General features: G+C 45.0%; 1 protein-coding gene across 1 annotated transcript in view; it reads right to left on the bottom strand.

Annotated features, from left to right (window-relative positions):
- EHF (ETS homologous factor) overlaps nt 1-20,099 on the bottom strand; it is a 43,331-nt gene that overhangs the window by 22,328 nt on the left and 904 nt on the right. The gene's annotated exons all lie outside the window — the stretch shown is intronic.

Genomic DNA, 20,099 nt, shown 5'->3' with positions numbered 1-20,099 from the left:
GCTAGCAGCCAACTTTTTCTTTTTTTCTACAAAAGTGAAAATATCAGAGAGATTTTGTTTAAGGTGGAATTGCCATTCGGTAAAATCCCAAATGGGTAGCAGAACAGACCCAGCACCTGTGTGGGAACCCTGACACACCTGAGCAGCCCGCCCCTCAGCATCCAGCAAATTTCCCCAGTGAGGATATCTGCCAAGAGATGGGCTGGTCTCAGGGGATCTCAGCCATATTTGCCCTAGAGCTTTTCAAGCACTTAGCTCTGTGATAACGTTATAAATCAGCTGGTTTCTCCAATAAGACACTGACGCTTCCTTCTTGGTAAAAAGTTCATCCTCACATTCCCTTTCCTTTTAGTTATCACCATTCAGTCACTCAGTCAATATCTGACTCTTTGCAACACCATAGACTGCAGCACACCAGGCCTCCCTGTCCTTCACCATCTCCCGGAGTTTGCTCAAACTCACGTCCATTGAGTCACTGATGCCATCCACCTGGAGGATACTGCAAGCTTCACAGTGGACCTGAATGGGACTTTCTCAGTATGGGGCTCGTTTTCTCAGTAAAGGATCAAGGAGAAGAGCCTTTCTTCCATGAGCCTGTTTTTGGATTTTTTTTGAACTGTACGAAGATTTTATGCTTTAGAAATATTCACCTCGGTCCACCAGCACTTACAATGTTCTTACCCTCATGCCAGACTCAAAGCCTCAGAAGTGCATTCAATCATTCAAAGGATGAACAGTCTGTTTCCAGAAGGTGACTGAGCCTTACCCGGGACCTCTAAGGGTAACCTGCTCTTTCTAAATGTTGGAGTGAGGAGAAGCTAGAATTACAGTAGAAGATCACGGAAAATTCTCTGCCTGTTTGGGTGAAAACTTGCATCTTCATGTGTCACCAACATCCCCAGGATGGAAATTGCCCAACCAGAGCCATTCCACTCCCTCAAAACCCCTTCCTCTAATTTAACTACTGCTCCTTTGGGTCAATGTAGGGCTTAAGAGGGGAGAAAAGGGGTCTGGAAAAGACATAAAAATTCATTCATGTATTCATTCTTTCAACAGATATTTATTAGCCTTGCAATGGGTTGGGCACAGTTCTAGGAACAGGGAGCAGAGCAGTGATTAAGGGTTGAATTAGGCTTAACAGAAACATTTATGATGATCGTTAACATCATCATCCTGGTTGTTTGGCAAATAATTAGGCCTGAATCCAGCCTAAGTAGAAGGTAGGAGAAGGCAAGATGGGGTGGCAATGATGAGCTCTGTAACAGCCCACAGGGATGGTACCAAAGAGATGAGTTTCGATGTCAGAAAGAGCTGGAGTTTATCCCAAGTTCCACCACTTAATACCAGCGAAGTTCTTAGCTGGTTTGTACTAAGTCAAACAAGTTATTAGCCTCTCTGAACCCCAGTTTCCTTGTATGTAAAATACAGACCATTGTAGCCACCGTATGTATTGGTTGGGACTTAAGTGAGTCTCCATACCTCGAGCACTTGGCACCAAATAGGACGTAACTGCATAGCAGGTATGTTCTGATGAGGAGGCATTCTATGCCTATGAACAACCTGAACCAGAAGCAACTGTGGGCCTCAGTTTCCCTGGGCAGAAATTGAAGGGCTAGTAAATTCCTTTTGTTCCAGAAATGTCTTGGATTCTCACTCTCAGAGAAAACCAACCCAAGTCAAACTTTCTTTTCTTTTCCCATTGAACTTTCTAGAGCAGTAGCCCTAAGCTAAGAAATCAGATGGGGGGACTTGAAGGCAAAAGAAAGCTTCCAGTTCCCCAGAGGGGTGGCTGGGAGAGGGAGAGGGCATGGCACCAGCTCCTGTTTGCTCAAGGCTAGGCTTGTTCCTTGCCAGCATTTGCTCAACTACAAGCAGTAGAAAGGTTACTGTTTAACCCTGAAAGGGCTGAAGCTCAGAGCCCAGTCCATGTGCCCTCCAGGCTGGGGGTGGGGGTGGGGTGTGCAGGGGAGGCTTCCCTGAAATTCTTTCACAAGGGTTTGCCTGTAGGGCTGTTTCAAAGTGGCTCTTTCAGTGGAAGTCAGATCTGCTGGGGCCAACTATGACCCACTTCCTCAGCCGGCTGGCTCAGGGCTTCTCTTCACCAATTCCCCAAAATCTAGAAGGCAGAGTTGTGTGAGGACTGAGCACCCATCTTTGTAGTTGGGGAGAGGTGGGCTCAGATCCTAGTTCGCCTGCTCCCGGTGGGTGACCCTGAAACAAGTTCAAGTCTATCTGACCTGAATCTTTCTGATCCTCACTTTCCCCACTTGTAAAATGGGAACAACCCAAACTCAAAGGGCTGTGGGCATCAAATGAGCTTGTGCGCACAGAGAGCTCAGCGGGTACTAAGAATTCAATAAATTTCGCAGGAACACATGGGCCAGACTTCCTCTTATGACTAAATGCCCCACAAGCCCCTCTCCTCCAGACGGACATCATTTCTCACCATGAGGCATCCAGAACTACTCTCAGCCAGAGAGAAGTACTGAGGATTACAAGGTCACAGCTACCCCATTGCCATCTGGGCCCCCAGGAGGCTGAGCGCACTCCCTGCTGGCACCCCCTTTCCAAGGGAAAGCAGCCAGCACAACGAGGGGCCCTTTTTTACAGGGCCCAGTAAATGGTTAGCACCCATAAAAGAGTTTATGTGGCTTATTCCTTAGTGAGTCAGAGTTCACTGAGCTCACCCAGGCTGCTGAGAAGGTCAGTGTTCTCAACCCAGCTTGGGGCGACAGGGACCATGCCCTCAGGGTGGGCACGGAAGGCCCCTGGGGCCAGAATGGCTGAAGGCCTTTTACCAAATTCTAATCCCTTGGAGACCCAGCTTTTCAAGTGTGAAATAAGGACATTTGTGCCCCAACAGCCTCACAAGATTGTTGAGAAGATCAAATGAGATAATAGATAATAAATCTGCCTTGAAAATGGTAAAAGAAAGAAAAAGCATTATTATTATAACCAACTTACCCACACTCCCGTATACAAATGTAGACTTTCCATGGTACATGGTGATTACCTTCTGCTGTGCTTAGTTGCTCAGTCGTGTGTCCAACATTTTGTGACCCATGGACTGTAGTCCGCCAGGCTCCTCTGTCCATGGGATCCAGGTAAGAATACTGGAGTGGGTTGTCATGCCCTCCTCCAGGGGATCTTCCCAACCCAGGGATCAAAGCCAGGTCTCCCACAGTTCAGGTGGATTCTTTACTGTCTGAGCCACCAGGGAACCCTGAGAATACTGGGGTGAGTAGCCCGTCCCTTCTCCAGGGGAACTTCCTGACTGACCCAGGAATTGAACTGGGCTCTCCTGCATCGCAGGCAGATTCTTTACCAGCTGAGCTACCAGGGAAGCCCAGGTGATTACCTGATGGAGTATGAAAAGCAATCCTTTTAATTTAGAAGTATTTAATGCTTCTCGTTAATCTTTTTACTTTACCTTCAGCATAACTTTTCTTATTTTCTTAAAAAAAAAGTATCAATTATGGGAGGTTGAGACTTTGCAGACTTTGAGGGCTGGGTTGGAACCCAGACTCCCCATCTGTGTCTTTGAGCTATGTGACCTTGAGTGTGTTACTCCTTCCGAGCTCAGCATCTTTACTGATTCCAAAGAGGGAGTCAGGGAACCGTGGATTAAGGGCTATTTGGAAGGATAAGTAATGCTATGAAGTTAAAGGTCCCTGGGCTTCCCTGGTGGCTCAGATGGTATAGACTCCACCTGCAATGCAGGAGACCCGGGTTCAATCCCTGGGTCGGGAAGATCCAAGATTGGAAGCAGTAAATTCAGAGCCTAAGGAAAAACAGTTCCACCCTTTGAGCTAAATGCAAGCTGGAGAAGGATCCGCTTCACCTCATTTCCAGCTAGAGAGAGAATTCTAGGGTGAAAAGCAGGGTTTCTCAGCCTTGGCGTGACTGGCATTTTGGTCCAGGATGGTACAGGTTGGGAGGGCTATCTTGTACACTACAGGATGCCCAGCTGTATCTCTAGCCTCTTCCCACTAGATTCTAGCAGCACTCATGCACCAACCCTGGAAAAAAAGCCCCGGAGCCAGATCACACCTAGTCATGAGCGCCAGTCAAATCAGAGCCCATGGAAACAACAGCTCAGATTTTGTTCTTGCGGGGGCGGCGACTTTGGACTAGCCTTTCTGAGCTGCTATATCCTCTCTTGGGAAACTGCCACCTAGGCTTGCTGGAGGACTGAGGGAGATTCAGGACCATGGCGCCCCTGGCACAATGCCTCATCATACCCATACCTGGTAAGTGCCTCCTAGGTGGAAGTTTATGAAAATTCACTGAGTATTGGACCCCCCTTTGTCTATTCTCACATAGTATGTATTCTGGGAACACAGCATAAATTGTTACTTGGGGTATTGAAAAATGCACATCACAGAAAACAAAAAAGTAAATTTTAATTCAAACCGAAAGATTGAAATGCACTGAGATATACAAGGTTTTTCCATCTGCATTCTCTTCACTGATTCCTCCACATTCGCCCAAGATGTCACCCTTTGTGCCACAATTCTAAGACTGACACTTTGGATGACAGAAGTCTGCTCTTTATTTCTAGAGGAGGAACCATGGATGGGATCCAATCAATTACAGCAGATGGTCCCTCATGCCAGCCTTCCAGTCGGACACTCTTCTATCCTAGGCAGCAACTTCCTGGGCCACTAGGGTTTGGCCAATCCGAACTCAGTTTGGCAGAGAGGCAGCACCGTGCTCTGCTGGGGTGGCCAGAATCACTCTTTATTCCCCACTTGGTTAAGGGGCCCCTTGGGATTAAACACAAGCACCCGCAGTACCCCAAGTTGCTACAGACTCAGACTACTTCTGAGCCACTCACATATAGAGATGACCTACCACGTGTGTACCCACCCCACCAGACCTTCATCAAGAGTGGATTCCCTTCCAGCACCAGCTTGACCACCATGCACAGGGAAGACCAATGGATCAGGGAGGGGGCCAGCAGAATGCCTAGCCTGACTCTAAAGTTTAAGAATCTCACGTTTTAACTGTTGCTCAGCAGCTCAACTGGGAGTGGGTGAGACTAGTCACAGAGACAGAATCTCACTAACATCTGGGTTGAAAGGACATACTCAAGGTGTGAGGAGCTTCAAACCCAGCCCAATGTTGCCATGCTTCTGGAGGGCAGTTCTCATGGTGACTCAGATGGTGAGGATTGAAGTCTTGATTCTGCTCCTTGGCAGGCTGTGTTGACCCTGGGGAAGTACCATCCTGTTTAAAGTTTCACTTTCCCCCATGATAAAAAGTGGGAGAAATGGAGTTGACATGTGGATCAAACGAGAACGTTTGTAAAATTCTCACGCAGCACGTCAGGAAATGTTAGCTGTCACCGTGGGGTCTGCCCAGAAGCTTCTCTCTGAACTGTGTTGGTTGGCCTGGGCAATATTCTTAGGGTTGAGGTAGACTCTTCAGAGGTAGGATGGTGCAATGGTGGGAAGCACCAGGCTGTGCAGTCAAATGGCCATGGTTCAGTGCCTGGTTTTGCCAACTGACTAATCACTTGGGCAAGTGATTCAACTTCTCTGGGTCTCAGTTTCCTCGTTGATAGAATGGGGATGATATGAAAACGATTGTTGAAAGACAAAATGAAGTGATACCAGTAGAATGCTTGGTACATATTACACATATCACAATATACGTATTAAGTACTTGGTGAATACAAGCTAATTGGTGTTAGTCGCTCAGTCGTATCTGACTCTTTGCAACCCTGTGGACTGTAGCCCACCAGGCTCCTCTGTCCATGGAATTCTCCAGGCAAGAATACTGGAGTGGATTGCCATTCCTTTCTCCAGGGGATCTCCCCGACCCAGGGATTGAACCCAGGTCTCCTGAATTGCAGGAAGATTCTTGACCATCTGAGCCACCAGGGAAGTCCCTAATTATTAGTATCTTTTATTTGTTGTGTTGTGACTTATTATTTCATTGAGTCTCCAAGGTGGAAATTGAGGGTTAAGTTCATTTCAAGCAAGGCTTCTAACTTCTACCATCTACATCATGTTTAGCAGTCCCAGTGAGCTGGCACACTCTAGCCTAGGGCTGGACTCGGGCTCCCCAGCCCCATCCTGCTCTGCTGGGTGACACACCATTAGGCTGGGTGATGGACAGCATCTCTGAGCCCCTGCTCACAGAAGCCGTGCTCTGCCCCTCTGCCCGCTTCCTGCTCCCCTTCGTGCCACCAGACACACGCTGCCTGAGGCTGCCAGCAGCAGTGGGAGGGCACACCTCTGCAGGCCCTGGGTTACCACCCCAGCATTTTGCTCCCACACACCATGGCTGGTTTGCAGGTGCACAGGCGAGCAGCTCGTCTCAGACGGGAGCTCCTGGCGGAAGACAGCCTGCGGATCTCTATCCTACAGGGTCCCTTAGCACACGAATTGCTCAATGACTAGAAGAAAGGGGTCTGGGATTTGACCTCTTAAGGACAGAAAAGTGAGCAAAAGGAGGTTCCCTTGGAACTTTGGCAAAGGACCAGAGCCAGGTCTTCTGGAGCCCAGGAGGCTCTGCCCAGCCTCGGGACTCCTAACAAGGCCAAGCCCTGCTCCACTGGTCTCTCTTAAACACACAGAGAGGACCTGCCAGCATAGACAAACACAGTCCAGCTTGGGCTCACTCATCTAGAGCAAGGTGTGTCTTTTGCTCTGTGGTGGGGCTACTGAGACCTAAGACCAAGTGCTGTACTGCTACTACTAATAGTAGCTATATACTATAGTAGCTAGGGCTTATTGAACATTTAAATGTGCTGCCTCTTTTCTCATAGTTTTAAATCCATTATCTCAGTCAATACTCACAATTGCTCTGTAAGGCATTATGTCATTTAGAAGATGGTTCATCTGCAGCTCCAAGAGGTTGTGTCACTTGTTCAAGCTCACACAGTTTTGAAAGAACTGAAACTAGCAGAGAATTCAAACTCCGAGTGTCTAGCAACAAACCCTGGGCACTTTCTGCTGAGATGGGGGTGCTTTGCCAAAAAAGAAAGATGCCCTCAGCTCATCTTCAGCCCCAGCCCCATCCTACACACTGTCACAGCATTCTCCCTGTGCCACCTGGGGTCTCACACCTTTACCAGGTTTCTCCTGGATTACAAAGCTCTCTGCGTCCATTCAATCATGCAGGGACCCTGATTGAAACATGTTTCTTTTTTGCCAGAGCAACCTGAAGTCATCTCTCTTCTCAATATATTCAAGAGTTCTTTTTAGAATGAACGGGGAGAATTCCGTTATCATTTTTCCATACCTACAGTATACTCAGGTAGGAATATTTAGGGCCAGTTTTATCTATGATACTTTTAGCCATTAAAATAGATTTATGTGTGCCAAGTTGCTTCAGTTGTGTCCAACTCTTTGTGATCCTATGGAGTGTAGCCCGCCAGGCTCCTCTGTCCCTAGGATTCTCCAGGCAAGTATACTGGAGTGGGTTGCTCTGCCCTCCTCCAGGGGATCTTCCCCGATCGAGGGATCAAACCCAGGTATCATAAAAGGAGTATTTATGTATTCATGCAAATATATTAATCTATACATGTAAATATATGAATATATTTGCATACACATATGAATATTCCTTGTATGATTTAATAAAATGATTTTTAGTTTATATTTTAGAAATAAACCAATCCACAGTGCTTTGTGCTTCATCTGGATTAGAACTGAATTAGTTCAAAAAGTAGTGTTTTCTTCTGTTGGGAGGGTGAAGATACACCGGAAGCCGCCAGGGCCACAGAGCAGATCATAAGCAGGGCTTCGCTTGCATTCCCTGCTCCCAGCCCTCGGGGACCGAGAGTCAAAGCCACAGTCTACCTTCTTCCAGATCCTTGATTCATTCAACCACATCATCCCCAGACTGCCTCAGAATACTGTGGGTATTTTTACTCCTCAAGCCCAAGGAGCAATTAGGCACTTTAAATAATCACTTTTGCAATGACAGCACTATCCAGACCATTCTCAGTCCTTAATCAAAGTTACCAGCAGGTGAATTCACAGCATTTGCCCAAAGAATGTTGCAACAGCTTACTGACTTCCTGTTTCAATATGACTGTCATTTCAAGAGAACTACTCCCAGTGAGGAGAAGAGAAAATTCAAGTACATGTGAAATCTAACTGAATGTAACAAAGATGATAATTCATGTTTTCCAAATGAATCAAAATATGAATCAAGCTCAGGGAATGTATTTGATCCTCTCAGGATTACATCACAGGTAATTTCATACCCTCATAATATGTTTCAAGAGAGACATTTCATGTTCCCAGGGGCAGCATCGGAAGCATTATTCCTGGGCTTTCAAGCGTTTCCATGAGCAATGATGCCATAGTGGGAGCCCGAGAGTCGATTCATTATAGATACACTTTACTAACTATAAGCCAGTTGAAAATACACATCTTATGCTGATTTTTATCAGTCTTAGTGACAGTTCAGACAAGAAACAGACACTGACCGGAGACCAAAATTGATCAAAAAACAAGATTCCCTTACATGACCTCAGGGGCCTTTATCAATCGTGTTCAGCTATGGCAAACTAAAAATAGGGCAAGCTTCGAAACATGAATGTCACGGAGTCTTTTCAGACCTCAAGGGAAACTATGGCTCTCTCCTCCCCAGACTGCATACTCACACCAAGTTTTGCACATATTTTGTGCAAAAGGCCCTCCAAAGACCATCGACTGACCCCTACAAATCTATTGACACCATGGATCTTTAAATCAAAATCTCTGTTGCACTCATGTAGGACTGAAATGAAAAGAAAACTTGTAGTGGAGTCAGGGTCAGAAGAAAGTCTACCCCGACCTCTGAGAGAAGCCCTGAGAGTTTTTATTCTTGCTCTTTCTTGACATGAGTGTTGCACAGTTTTCCCACAGTAGCAGCAGGAAGGGCCTCCCCTCTCCCTCTCCATCAGCAGCTGAAGGAGGGACCATGCTGCACCCAGGATAGTCATTCTGGACCTCTGTTCGGCAATGTAGTAAAAAATTCACCATATACCCCACCACCTTGAACCTCAGTATTTCTTTCCTGACCAATCCTTGATCTCTCTTCTAAAACACAGTAGCCATAAGCAACAGATAGCAAAAAATAAAAGCAAAAACAAGCAAACCAAAAAAAACCCCGCCTACTTTTACAACAGAAGTCTCCATAGGTGTTTGGAAAGGCATAGGTATGGAAACTGGGAGATTACCTTTACAATGCTTATTTTCCTACTTGGCTGAAGAGGCCACACGATTGGTCTATGGGCCACTTGTATCATCAGCACCTAAGAAGAAGTTAAACTTGGAGTTTCCTGAGGTCCCACCTAGACCTGTGAATCAGAATCTATGCTTTTAAGACCCCACCTTCACCAATCCTTAAGCACCCTTGCCATTAAGAGCTTCTGGTTAAAGACTCATCTACTTGAGTTCTCTCAAGTTCCCAAAACAAGATAACGAACTCCAGCAGTTATTGGCCCTAAAATAAACATCCACAAACACCAGGAAGTCCTCGTAAAGTCAGAGGCGATACATTTCAATCCGAAGAACTCAAGCTTCAGTTCATCTGCGGAGATTCTCTCCCTGTCTTATTGCCTAACTTGAAGTAAAGCAGTTCCTAACATCCAATACCACCTTGTTCAATGCAACAGTGCTCAGCAACTTAACAAGTATGAGTCTGTGAAGGCCAAACCAAGTCCTCAGAACACAGCATTTGTGGAGGATTTTTGTAATGATTATTTTCATCAAGGGGATTTCATAGCTGGCTGAGTCACCCCTTATTCCATCCCACCCCCACCACAGCTCTTCCAAAGATTAACCACCCTACCAAAGAAACCTGGTATCTTAGCCTTCAGTGGAGAGAAACAATCATCAAGAAATGTTTGCCCTGCTAGTATATTGATCGCTTCCAATTAATAGATATTCATTGATGAGCTACTAGATGTCGGCACTGTACTAGGTGCTGGGGGCATAAGAGTGAAAAAAACACAGACGCCGCCCTGCTCAACTGGACTGTCCAGCAAGGGCACCACTTCTGAAAATGTTGTAGTAGCTTTTTCCAGGGTCATCTGGCCTCATTGGCCATCTCCTGCTGGAGTGACAGTAGGACAAGAGCAGGGAGAGCCAGGTGACCTGCTTTGGCATTTGGAAATGACCAAGCTTGGAAAGAACTTCAGCTCCCTTAAAAAACAGGACTAGGGCAGGAATAGAGATGCAGATGTAGAGAAGAGACTTGTGGACACAGTGGAGGAAGGAGAGGCTAGGACAAATTGAGAGAGTGGCGTTGACATATACATACACTACTGTGTGTAAAATAAACAGCTTTCGTGCTCTGTGACGACCTAGATGGGAGGGACAGGGGATTGGGAGGGAGGCTCAAGAGGGCGGGAATGTATGTCTGCATATAACTGGTTCACTTCATTGTACAGCAGAAACCAACACAACATTGTAAAGCAATTATCCTCCAATTAAAAATAAATAAATTAATCAATTAAAAAGAAAAGCCAGGACTGGTCCTCCTTTCTCCAACAACCCCAAACCCTTGCCTTCACAGGAAACCCTCACCGAGACCTGGAGTTGGCAGCCATGAGTTTCGCACAGCAGCCTCAGCCAAAACCAATCTCCACGCAGGACAGAATAAAGCAGCTGGTTGTCTGGATAGCTGCATGTCTCTCCCTGAGACAATAGTGTGTTTATGTGTCAGAGGGTTAGGGGCAGGTTAACATAAAACCCACCGTAAACAGAGCTGTTAATTCAGTTGCTGGCAGGGGCTTCTGTTATCTTCTGAATACCTCCCAGAGGGTATAAGCCCTACTTTTTCATTTGAGTTGGCAGCAGAGTTATTTTTTTGCACCTGTTGCTCTGCTCCAATAACAACGCAGTTAAGCATTGATTTGTTGGAAAATAAACAGAAAAAAGCAAAGAAAGGCATCTGCCCAAACAGCCTGAGCTGGTTTGACAGAGCGTTCATGCCAATTTGTTTTTCCCATAAAAACCAAAGAAAAACCTGCGCTTTCAGTTTAAATGCTATCCTCCCACTCCCTAAGAAGAAAAGGTGGTATCGAAGAGACCAGCCAGAGCTGGCAGGGCCCAGGGGCCAGAAGACACTGTACTTTTCCATTGGCTGGCTCTACGAGGGCGCTAAGGAGTATCTGAGATCTGTAGAATTGCATGGCCAGCCTCCAGCCAGCCCAGGTTAAGATCCTGAGTCAGATTAACAAGGCCAGAGAAGGGGCTGCCACGGCATGATCATAACCCAAACCACGCTCTTCCAAATGGTTCATTTCCGAAAGTCAGTAAGTTCGGGGAGTAGGTGTGGTCTCTGGGTTACCTCCCCAAGCAGAGACTCAGCGTGGCTCTCCCAAAGGCTTCTTTCATCCAGCCCTGGGCAATGAGCATAATTTGAAAGCCCCCAGTCCCTGGACCATAGCTTTCCCAATGGGGAAAGGAGGTTAGCCATACCTACCTCCAAGGCAAGCTGTGTAGACTCACTCATGTCCTGCCAAGTGACTTGAGATCCCAGGTGTCCTGTCGAAAGGACCTAAGATGTTCACTGTATGATGCCCGTGTTAATTCAAGCATCACCGCGCTCTCATTTCCCAACAGTTTGTCAATACCACATGATGTGCTCAAGCCAGAAAGGGCTACAAAAAGCTAAACAAATCACTCAAATGGAGATCATGACAACACTAATTAAGCAGTGGCATCATCACCCAGCCTTCAACACACACTGTCAGGCGAAGCCTCTTAATATCTCTTATTTAAGCCTTGAGCGGAAAACCTGGGACGTGCAGGCAATGCGTGATGTTCCCCAAGATTGCCACCTCCCCGCAGCTTTCTCTCAGCCATTGGGCTTTCATTATCACCAGACCATTGGCTTAATGGGGAGGGGAGGTCACAGCAGTGGGGGGAAGCCTCCGAAATGCCTCTTCTCAAGGAGCGTTAAGAACAGAGTGTTCTGACAGAAGAGGGATATGGCTGGCTGAGCATTCCCAAGCATTCTTGTCATGAGTAGGACAGGGAGGGGACTGCCTCAGAACCAAATTGGGAGGCCAGAAGAATAAAAGATTTAACAACACCCTCAGTTGACTGAAAAATAAATAAGACCCAGGACTAGCAGGAATGTGGGAAGGGTGGAGGGAGGTTAAGAGGATGGAATCGGAGCCAGGGAGGGTTGGGATGGACTGGGACAATGGATTTGACCAGGTCAAGATTAAAGTTTCTTCCCAGAGAAAGACTGAGATGCCCCAGTCAGGGAAAGATCAACAGCCACCGATTTGGGATCTCACAGATGGTATAATTACAAAACAGCAGTTAAAATTATGACGAGGATGACAGTTTATATTAATTGAGTGTTTATGATGTGTTAGGCATTGAACTAGGCTTTACAGGAATTGTCTCATTCACTCCTTGCAATAACCCCAGACGTGGATACTAATATCTCCATTTTCACAGAAAAGGAGACACAGAGAACTTGAGTGACTTACTCAAAGACACAAAGCTAGTAAATGGTTGGATGTATTATAATAAATGTATTGGGGTGTAGGGGGAAAGTGCCATATAACTTTTTGTAGCTTTGAAAATGCACTCTTGTATTTCCAAAGACAAGGTGATTGTCTTTTAGGATTGCACACTTTTATTTTGGAAACTGAGCTCCTTTTAAGTACAGCTGTATAATTTTTTTCCCCCAAATGTGAGCATGAAGCATACTAATCATCCTTGTGCCCTTAATTGAAAGTTATTTTAGTGTCCATCTGTGTGGATGCTACTGAAACACCCGTTCATGTCCACCCAAACCCATCTGTCAAAACTTCAGCCTGGCTTCCAGCTGAAAGCCCCAGATTGACTCAGCGATTGGGTTTGGCTGCTTAAAGTCACCTCAGACTTATTAGCCACGATAAAAGAGTGGTAATAATCACAAGGAAATTGAAACATTAAGGGGAAATTATGCCTCCTTTTGAAAAGCATCTGACGACTAAGCCAATACACACGGGTCCTGATGTCAGACCCACTGTGTCGTGGACGTCACTCCAATGAGGGGAGGGCTCTGGGAGCCTACATTCCATCCCTCTGAGAAGTCTAGGAAAGTTCTCCCCAACCTCCGTCACACCCATGACCCTGCAAATGTTTGTAAAAACGTCGCCATAAAACAGACAAGACTTCACTAGACTCATTCCAGCATCATCTTTGCAACTTAAGAAACAAATAATACATGAATTTTCTCATGCATTAGAGCATCTCCTCTTTAGAAGAAGTAGGGTTTTCTCTTTGTACAGACAATCATTAAACAACCATAGACAAGAAAGTCGTATTCCTTTCTAGAGCCTTGCTGCAAGACCTATAGACTCTAGGCATACCAGGTCTCATTTTCTCTTCCAGAACACACTTCATTCTGCTTCCTCTAGCTCCCTGACCTGTAGAGTAAGCCCTCTGGAAAATAACACATGAAAATACTCCTTAGCAAGGCAAGTGACTTCCAATCAGAAGGGTTTTCCCAGGGATCAAACTCCTTCCAGCTGATTATTCAGGTATTCCTCCCCTTGCTTCATTGGACTTCTTTGACACTCAAAATGATCAAATCAAAATAGCTAAGGTCAGTTAGATGAGCATGATAAGGAGGAGCCGGGGTTCTCCCTGCAGCTTCCCAGCATCAGGAGTTGTCTCACATTTGAATAATTTCATCATATCCAAGGGAGCCCAGCTGCGTGACTGGCAGGACTCAGTGCAAAAGGAAAATCCAGAGCCCCTTGTCCCAAATGTGTTAAGAACTTCAAGACAGCAACAACAGAGTGTTAAACCAAGCACAGGTGCTTTCTAAGTGTCGGACCCTGCATGACTGAGGTGGCTGTATTACGCTGACCCAGCCCTGTCCCAAGGCGTCAGTCCCAACTCTTGCCTTTATCTACACCGTTGCTCTATCATCATGGAAGGCAGGGAGACACTTTACTGTCTAAAGCTCCTAAAGGAGTTAGGAGAGTCCAACAAAATATGACATGGAACATGCCTGTAATAGCACCTGGCTTATGGCAGCACTCAACAAAGGTTAGCTATTATTAGCATGATTATTATTATTGTTATTATCTTCATGATGCCAAGGTCCCTTGACAACTCCAAAACTACCCATAGACAAGAACGATGGATGGGAAGAAAACACACCCCACTCTGATAGAAACTATTTATTAGCTACTGCTGTTCATTTCATCAGTCGTGTGTGAGAGAATGCTATAAGTTAGGGGCTCTTAGCCTTCTCTTTATACGGTGAACCCATCTGGCAGTCCACTGAGGATTATGGACTCCTCAAAATAACAGTTTTGAAATGACAAAGTAAAATACTAAGATTAGAAAGGAAGCTTATATTGAAATACAATTTTCAAAATACTTTTAGAAATAAATGTGTGATAGCATAAAAATGTATGTGCTTCTTTGTTGTTCTTTAGTCACTCAGTCGTGTCTGACTCTTTGCAACCCGATGGACTGCAGCATTCCAGGCTTCCCTGTCCTTCACCGTCTCCTGGAGTATGCTGAAACTCATGCCCATTGAGTCAATGATGTCGTGTGCTTCTTTATTAGTACATTAAACAAGAATAGCTAGTCCAGGTTCGATAACTTCCATGATATCAAAGTAGTGATGAATATCAATATTTTAAGACATCTGTAACAAGTGCAATGTGATATATTAATATCTGTAATTTCTCTGTGTGATAATCAGTTACAGCTATTGCTACTGAGGAGTTTAGTATGCCACACTTGTACTGAAACTGAATTGAATTCACATTGAATATTGAATTTTAAATTACTGAAAGTAAAATTTTTATTTGTTTTCACATCCAAGTCCACAAAGCCTCTGATTTCTCCCCATGGACACTAAGAGATCCTTGGATCCCAGGTTAGAAACCTTTCTTGTTTTTGTGGCAAGGACTGCTTGTTTAATTCAAAGAGCCTCTAGCTACCACTTCTACATGGCCAGAAGCCTCGTTTGAACAATTTACAGGAGGTAGACCCCATAGTGCCTTGCCAAAATAAGTAGGAATTTTTTTCAAAGCCTGTAGAATATCCAGAGCAATTAATGCCTTAGCTGCCATGGCCAGTAAGTATCCGGAGACTCAAGAATTTAAGGGGTGGGCAACATATATAAAGCTGTGATTAGTCATGTGGACTGCCGGGAAGGAGATCAGTTTCTTCTGGAGGCCTATACATGCCAGGCATCAAGACAGGATAAAAAAACAACGTGCTATGTACCTATCTCAGGTCTTCCTTGAGGCTCCGGTGGGTGGTGGTTGCAGCCAGCTCAACACAAGGCTCCACTAAGAGATCCCCCTTCACATGGCTCATCCTACCTCCCTGCTGCCCACCTTCCCCACTGAAAACCCCGCTGCCTTTCTTCCCCAAAGTCACAGTGCAGAGCCGACGTCGATCATTTTGACAAACAAAATCCCAGAATTATCCAGACACTCCTTCTCAAGAGAGACTCACTGAAAACACCCAGGCTGAGGACTGATCCTCCGATTCCATTCCACAATTACTAATTGTTTACTCACAAGCATGGGTCCGGATGCTTTCAGATTCTTTGTCTAATTTAATCCTTATAACAGCCTGTGCAGATGTTATTACCCCCATTTTCCAGATGAGGAAACTTATATTCTGGAGCTTAGATAATTTACCCAATGTCACTCAGCTGCTCGGTGACAGAGTCGAACGTGAACCCAGGTGTTCTGACTTTAACCTTGTGTTTTTTCGACCACATTCCAACTGCTTCCAGGCAACAAAAACCCATAGCCTCCTGCCTTTTGAGATACACAAGCAGCCAAAGTCTACACTTCACCCATGTTCCTCAAGCCTCTGGTCAAGGGAGTTAGAAAGGTAAGCTAGGTGTCCTCTGATTTTCTCAGTGGACATAATTGAGACAGAGGCTGAACTGAGGCCAAATCTAAAGTCCAGTTGTGAAGAAAACAAGTCTTGTCAGTAGTTACCATGGAGACAGGCTGAAATAATCTTCACCTTTCAGGCCCCAATTACCTCCTCCAATAGAATATATCAGTAGTCGTTATGAGAGAATTTTTTTAAAGTTTCCTCAAAGGGACCCCCTCAAAAATCTCTTTGAGACAGTCATACGCTCCAAGTCCCATTGTCATATTTAAAAATAGAAGACCTCTTTCATATTCCAACAGAGATTTGATAGACTTTTGGAAGAAGTCTGCATCAGGTCAAGAAAGGGATGGCAGGTGAGCTAAAATGTCTCAAATCCACAATTGGACCAATAAAGGTCTAGCCCCAAAGGCCCTTTATGTGGTGTCTATGACATAGAGGGAGGGGTATGTGGCCGAATAGGAACTTTTAAACTTGCCACAATCACGCCCATAAAGCCCTAGCCCCCAAGGCCGTTTGTGTGGTGACCATGATACAGAGTGAGGGGTACGTGGCTAAATAGGAACTTTTAAATTCACCACAATCACAACATCAAAAAAAAAAGTGTGCATCTGGAGAAGGACCTACAAAAGTAAAAATAAGTAGTTATTATAATAGTGGGGTTCATGAGGTAGTCTAATAGGCTAGCAATCAAAATATTATAGTAGGCCTTTGGGCTCCTTTTGATTCGGGACTTGGTTTTCATCAGAGGCACAGTATGAAGAATGTTTAAAACGCTGGTCACATTTAAAATAAATAAACAGATACCCTTAATAATAACGAAGACGCTGCTGAAAAAGGACAGGAAGGAAACTCTCAGGGCCAAGGTGTTGGGGAAAATTGGAAGAGAATCCAATGAACCAGAACAAGGGGCTCAGCCCTGTAAAACAGCCCAAAGACAGAGTGTGGTTAGGTCCTAGTGAAATCAGTTTTCAAAGGGGTATTTTACAGGGTATCTCTTTTAAGACAAGGCCAATTAAAGCCCTGGGAGCCTCTTTAAATGGGCCATCCTGCTTGACTCTATTACAAGCTCTGATTTTTCCAGACTCAGGCCAAGGGGCTCTGTAAAGACTGGAGTCTCTAGGTGGGCTGCCCAGTGGCTGGGCCAGCCATGTTCCTCTTCTGATGACCCCTCAGGTCTTCCTCTATAGGAGGTGAGCCCACACCCAGCCAATCTACCCAGTAATTCATGGGCAATCAGTCAAGTGAGCTGACCAGCACCACACAATCTGAGTGGCCTCCATGGGGGCCTGAATATCCACTTTTCAGCCAGCTGCTTCGGGGTTTTACAGAAGAGGGCATTAGAGTGCCTACCCGGGTATGCCAGCGGCTTCCAGTGGTCACAAAACAGCTGCATCTGCTTCTGTACTCAGGCTGACTTCGAATAAATGAGACAATTGAGAAAGACGGGATATTGTCATGGGAACTGATCCCAGCACCCCTAGGAAAGTCTCCCGGTATCCAGTCTGCACTACCTCAGCCAGGCATATCCCTGGGCCAAAGTTCTGAAGACCCCAAGGAAGCCATTTAAGAGTTCCGACTGGTCTTCCTTCCTGTCTCATCCTTAGGAGGGCATCTCTCATCCCATTCTCAGCTTTCACAGCCTCAAGTTAAACCTGCTGACCTCTAGACGTAGCTAGCTTTCCCCAGGCACCAGATTCTGAGGACCGAAGTGTATCTTCAGGATGATCAGGTTTCAAAATGAGGGATCAAAAGCCCAGGGAGGTGGAGTATGCTGCTGTGGGCACATAGTTTTGCTGGGACTACAAAACCAGGTCTCCTGACTGCCAGTCCGGGACTGTCCTGCACCCTGCCTTGTCTACACCGTGCTCCCATCACTCAAAACATGAGTCTGGGATTCTTCAAGAATTCGTAAAGACATTTTTTTTCCTTCTGAAGTCCAATAATTCTTTAATCGAATAACTCTGAGGGATCCATGAAAACTTCTACTCCTGCACATCTTAGCTTCCTGACGTCAAAACCACTTGGCTTGAATATATGTTCCATCTGAACATGACCCATTCTCCCTCACTGCATTCTATTTCCTGCACAGCTTAATAGCCTGGACCTCTAAAGCCCTGTCTGATTTAAATAAACATAATAGTCACATATATCTAATAAGAGCACAATTGCTGCTCCTCAAAACAAATCATATGATTTAAAATCCTATTATGAAAAATTAGATAAGAAAATATTAAACAAAGTTTATTATCTTCCCTGTCGCTTCAGTGATTGTGCAACAGATTTAAGAGAACCCACCAAGACAGGGCTGCCGTCCTGCCTCAGTCTTCAGACGACCATCCCCCGCGCATTGCCGGCGTGCCTCACCCCAGCTAAGAGCTCAGCACGGTTGGTTACCCAGCAACACAACCAGGGTGAGAAGTCAGGTCTCCAACACCAAAGCTGCATGGAGCCGAAGCCTCCCAACTGGGGCCTCTCCCACAACAGAAATGATTGTCACTTCAATTCTACCAGAGAGGGATCTTAACAAGAGAAATGGTCTGAAACGGCAGAAAAAGGTATCACCGAAAATCACGTTCCCACTTTGTATTTGATTCCTCCAAACCGTGGCATTGCTTCTCAAGTGTGTTAGCAGTTTCTACCACGGCGTTCTTGGTATCCACCCCACCCCATCTCCCAGAGGTCTTTGAAAATCCCATCTGTTCCAAAGGACTTAGGGAGGACTCTAATTGGAGGAAGCGAGGCAAAGACTGAATCACTTTTGAATGATCTGTGTAAACCTCTGCGACTGGGCTTGATGCTTGAACATTCAACAGGGTTCCTACACTGAGCTTTCAAAAAGCAAGATGGTCTAAGGAACACAATTCAGGGCTAACCTTCATTTAGGGCCGGGGAGTAGGTGGGGATGAGGAAGAAATATAACATTACAAGAATCCACAACACTAAATTCTACTTCCTAGAAGTGAACTTTGACCCACAGTACTCACATTCTGGCCTAGGACCTGATATGAGTTCCTTCCAGTTTCTGATTAGCTAACTGAATGCAGTGGAGTAAATACTTTAGCCTCTCAGTTTCCATTTTGTCTCGGCCTTTGAAATCATCAAAAAGGTACTGAAAGAGGATCTGCATAAAGTCAGTAAATTAAAGGGAGCACAAATGTGGAATCGTGAGTGTGAACATAAGACTTCTCAGAGGTCCAGAAAGACCCAAGGCGTTTCCATCTAAGGGCACTCATAGTATATTTATTTTTAAAAGGAAAAAAAAAATCAAAAGGGCATTGTTTGAATTTAACAAATAGATGCTTTTTAACTCAAAAGAAAAAATATAATTGAATTTGAGATTTTTCATATGTACGAGGCCTGGATCTAAGGCATCACACTCCCCACAATCACCCAAAAAATTCCCAAAGAATGCCACCATTTGAACAGTAATGCAAGAGAACTGAAAGCACAGTTGCTCCCTCAAAGTTACTTTCTTCTAAAGTGCCACTCTAAAATAGTTTGGAAATATGGAGGATTATCTCCATTATATTTATTATTTTTTCAAATGTGATCACGCATTTTCAAATGACCCTCATTTCACGTTCCACTGTCTTTTAAAGTCTGTCCACATAAGCCATTAGTGATGGTGCAGAAATAATGTAATCCTACACGATTTCAGGTTATAAAAAGATGAATTTGATGAGTTTTTTCATAGCCTCTGTACTCAAGTTCTCAAAAAGAAGATTAAACGGAGCCTTCTACAAAATCCAAATGCAGCTATTAAAGTCATTCTCCTTTTTTTAGAATTAAAGATTATTCACTTTTATAGGGCTACATAAAATCGTTCTTAAAATCTCTTAAGAGCCTTTCCTGGTAGCATCCCTTACCCCTAAAATTCTTCCTAATAACACAACTTCATCTCTCCTGTTGGAAATCAACTCTTCCCTTGACTTCAGTGGAATTAGCACATGGCCACTCATGAGCCCCAACTATACTTTTATGCAGTGAAAAGCTCTATCTAAACACATCCTCACAACCATGCCTATAGAACAAACTCCTGAATTAGACCTTCCATTGAAAAGTTTTCCAGTCCAAACACTCACTCACTCTATCCCTGTTACTAAGGTCAGTGTGGTGAGACACCTATGAACTTAGGCCCAGAAGCTTACGCTTCATCTTAACAAGGTCATGCTCTCACAATCCCAGCAGTATGCTAAATCTTAGCAAAGACAGATGGTGAAAATGTCACTTTCCTGACTCGGCATTGTCATTACCAGCAAAAGG

The sequence above is a fragment of the Capricornis sumatraensis genome, chromosome 16 (genome assembly GCF_032405125.1).
Source record: "Capricornis sumatraensis isolate serow.1 chromosome 16, serow.2, whole genome shotgun sequence".
NCBI classification, from domain to species: Eukaryota; Metazoa; Chordata; class Mammalia; order Artiodactyla; family Bovidae; genus Capricornis; species Capricornis sumatraensis.
The sequence above is the reverse complement of the archived record's forward strand: the minus strand, read 5'-3'. Positions and strand labels throughout refer to the sequence as shown.